Source organism: Wasmannia auropunctata, unplaced genomic scaffold (assembly GCF_000956235.1).
Source record: "Wasmannia auropunctata unplaced genomic scaffold, wasmannia.A_1.0 LD334529.1, whole genome shotgun sequence".
Taxonomy (NCBI): domain Eukaryota; kingdom Metazoa; phylum Arthropoda; class Insecta; order Hymenoptera; family Formicidae; genus Wasmannia; species Wasmannia auropunctata.
The window spans coordinates 8522-12797 of NW_012028361.1; positions in this window are offsets into that span (position 1 = coordinate 8522).

Consider the following 4276-nt stretch of genomic DNA (forward strand, 5'->3'; position numbering starts at 1 on the left):
CTATCTGTTTCGTTTCCGTACGAGTGTCCGACGCGTAATCTTACGATCGACTTTTTCGAAAATACTTGTTGTCGTTAGACCTCGGTACACGCGTCGTACCGAGCCCCGTCCGTTATTGTACCATCGCGCCGACCAGTTTTGAATGCGTTTCTTTTTGTTTCCGGCCGAATTTCAAATTTATTTCTTGTCCTTTTCTTTCGCTACGCGAGAAGTGATCGCGTTGTCGGATTACCCGCGCTTAGTAGCGTCGACTCAATCTTCTCACTTCCGTATTTTTCTTACCGAACTGTATTATCTTTTTTTTCTTTCTCCGTCGTTTCTTACCGCCCCTTTTAGGCGGGTAATAAACAACCTCGTTATTATTGTTATTAATGGAGTACGAATTCTTTTGCCCGCCCCGCGCCATCTTATCGCCCTTAGCCTAACTCGCCCTTTGGCCTCGCCCTGCCCCTTTGCTGTTAGGTAGAGCCGGCCGGTCCTCGTGCGATCGACTTCGGGAGCGGCGTTTGATAGTCGAGCGTCGTCGCGTGTAAAGATTTCCTTCGCGCTATCGCGTAATCGTTGCGTTTCGCGAGCGACGTGACCTAGAGCACGTCTGGCGCCCAGGTTTCGCGTCGCCGTCCCTTGTCGGTCGCCGGAGGGACACATCCTGGAGGGCTGCCACCTTCCCTCCCCGAAATCGTTCGCGGTTTCCTCCCTATCGTTTGATCCGTGCTCGCGCGAATTACTTATCTCACGGGAGCACGTGACAAAATTTGGCGCCCAACGTGGGGCCCTTAAACTGAAGGGCGAAAGATAGTTTTTCTTTTCTTGCGATTGGATGGTGGCTTGGCAAAAGAATTTGGGACCTGACGAAATTTATTCTGTTTTTCTGTTTTAATGTTTTGTTGTCTGTAGTTAGTATATTTGTGTGTGTTGCCCGAATTTATATTTTTCTTATGCTGATCGCTTTTATCGTGTACTTTTGCCACGGCTTTCGCGAATGTGCTTCCGGGATTCGGTGAAGACGCTTGTTTGGGTGAGAGCTTTTTCTTGATTTTTTTTTCTGACGCGAATGCCTTTGCGCGGTGGAATTTTGCGGTGTCGTAAACATTAGTAGCGAAGACTCGATTCCCTCGAAAAGCGAGCGTGACGAATAAGGGGACGCGCATATTTTCGTGGAAATACTTGTTTGTCTGTTGCGACCGGGGAATCGTGCACGCTCGCACGGCTGTTTTCGACGCGTGATTTTGGGGGGAGGTAAGTGTTTGTCGGAAATACCAGGTGTCGAATAGAGAGTGTCGGACGACCGTATGAGCCAATTTAGCCCACCCGACGAACGAGTTTATTTGGCGGACCGCGAACAACTAGTTAACGAATTGCGTCGACATAATTTGCCAACGGACGGATCGAATTCGGTTCTGGTGCTTCGGTTATTGCGTCGCGTACGAACAACGCGTGGTGTTTTCGAGCGCGCGGGAATCAGCGAGATCGACGAGATGTCTCGGAGCACTTGGAACTGCCCGAGGGTGGCCCGGCTCGCCCGGACAGCCCATTTGAGGAGATGAGGCTCCGACCACAGTTCCCGCGTGCGGGCCCGGCGGATCCGCCGCGAGGCGGGGAACCACCGCCACCGACCTGGACGGGGAAAAACTCGGCAGCCGCGGTATACAAATTAATGAGAGGGTGGAATTTAAAGTTTTCGGGTACTCGCGGAGAGGAGGCCGAAATGTTCCTCCTGCAGATCGAGGAGGGGATCGTGCCGGCCGCGGACGCGGACGTTCTACAATGCATTCCTCTCTTTCTAACGGGCATCGCGCTGCATTGGTTTCGGGCGAAGCGCGACCGATTTGACGTGGGATGATTTTACGACTGCTTGGCGTAAGCGTTTCGGGGATCCCGATTACCAATTCGCGCTGTTAGAGCAGATCACGCGGCGTAAGCAGGGGGAAGACGAGTCGGTGTTGGACTATCTGACCTGTTTAAATGCCCTTTTCAATCGGTTATCGCTGCCGTGGAACGACGCGAGGAAAGCGGCCTACGCGCACCGCCACATGCACCCGCGACTGCGCTCGCGCGTAGACGGAAGGGTTGCCGTGGACCTCGACACCCTCGAAGAGTTGGCCTTACAGGCGGAGGGTGACTACAAGGACGAAAAGAGTCTTACGGCCGAACCGAAAGATCTTTTCCCCGATCTGGCATATAAGCCGAAAACGCGGCGGAATAAGAAGAGCGGCGGCTATCGGCGTCTCGGAGGGGGCAGTGAGCTCGGGCTCTCGCGCGAAGGGAAGGAACGCGAAACCCGCGGGGAGAGGCGCGACCTCCATGACCGCGAACACGGGGGAATCGTCGACGTCATCCACCCCCTCGGCGCGTACGAATCCCGGGAAATGCTGGAATTGTGAAGAGGTGAGACATTTCGCGCAAGAATGCAAAGGAAAACCACGTATGCACTGCTATCGATGCGGGAAGGCAGAAGTCACTTTGCGCACTTGTCCGAATTGTACGGGAAACGCGTAAAAGAGTCGAAAGCCGGGAGTAACTCGACTCCTTCGCCTAAATCCCCTGAGGGTGAGGTCGCGTCGGGAAAAGAGGTCGCGTACAGCGCATTCGGGCCAAATTGCTCCTCTTCTCTGTTATTTTTGCACGTCACGATGTCAGATCGGGAGTTGCGTGCGCTGGTGGATTCTGGCTCAAGTCGCATTTTTTTAGGTTCGGAAGCTGTCGATTTGCTTAGAAACGCAGGATTTTCGTTTCGTTCAGTTGGCGGTCTGCGCGTAACAACCGCCACGAATCAGACGACAAGGGTGAGGTGAGAGACAGAGATCCCGATCACGCTTTGTGGGAGAATCCGCAATCTCCGTGTGTGTTCATTGCCGACGTTAGCCTTGCCGTGCATCTTGGGCATGGACTTTTTAGCGGCCTTCGGGATTGTTGTAAATTTCGTGCAGAGAGCGTGGATTTTCGAAGACCATCCGTCGCGCCGATACCGGTTTGAGGAGGAGTCCGCGAACTCCGTATCAAGCGTAGTCACCGCCTCGCTGGTAGGGGAGAAAACGACAGACGAAACGCCACCGGTGTCGGGGAAGCGCGAGGGGGAGAGCGCGCAGAAAATGCTCGCGTTAGAATATTCGACGTGTAATCGCGATGCTTCTCCGGGGGAGAGGGAATCGACCGACAGTACCGCGTCAGAGAAGGCTTCGAGTAGTTTCCGGACCCCACAGGAAGGGGGGAAGACGGGGGGATTAATCGAATTGTCGGACAGTGAGAGGGCGCGATTGGAAAGATTTTTGGCGACCGAAATAACAGGCGATCCGGAAAGACCGGGAGCGACAAGTTTGACGGAACACCGTATTGATGTCGGGGGGCACGCGCCCATTAAGCAAAGGTACTATCCAGATTCGCCGAAAGTGCAGGAGGCGATCTACAAGGAGGTAGATAAAATGTTAGATGCGGGGATAATCGAACCGTCAAAAAGCGAATGGTCGACCCCCATAGTAATGATAAAGAAACCGAACTGTAGCTATCGGTTTTGCTTGGACTTTAGAAAACTAAACAGTGTATCCAAGAAAAACTCCTACCCCTTGCCTTACATGAACGCGATACTGGATAAGCTACGAGCAGCGCGATACATATCGACCATTGAGCCAGGCGTATTTCCAGATCCCGCTCGAGAAAAATAGTCGCGAGTTAACCGCCTTTACCGTGCCGGGAAAGGGCTTGTTCCATTTCACGCGCATGCCGTACGGTTTGACCGGTGCCCCGGTAATTTTCCAAAGATTGTTAGATCGCTTAATAGGTCCGGAGATGGAACCGCATGCCTTTGCTTACTTAGACGACATCGTCGTAGTAACACCTACGTTCGAGGAGCATATTAAGTGGCTTAAGAAAGTTTTCGAGCGTATTAGAGAAGCCGGCCTTACGGTTAATCCGGAAAAGAGTAAGTTTTGTCGGTCGCAGGTTAAATACCTCGGATTTTTAGTGCAGAACGAGGGTTTGACGGTAGACCCAGATAAGACGTCCGCGATTATTAATTATCCACCGCCACGCAATATCCGACAGTTGAGACGTTTCATTGGTATGGCCTCGTGGTACAGGCGCATCATACCACAATGTGCCACGTTATTAGAACCACTTACTCGTCTGTTGAAAAAGGGAAGCTCTTGGGGGTGGGGGGACCCTCAAAAGCAGGCTTTTGAGGCCGTCAAATTGTGTATCACCACCCCGCCTACGTTGTCGTGTCCGGATTTTGAGTTGCCGTTTATCCTGCAGACGGATGCAAGTTCCGTGGGCTTAG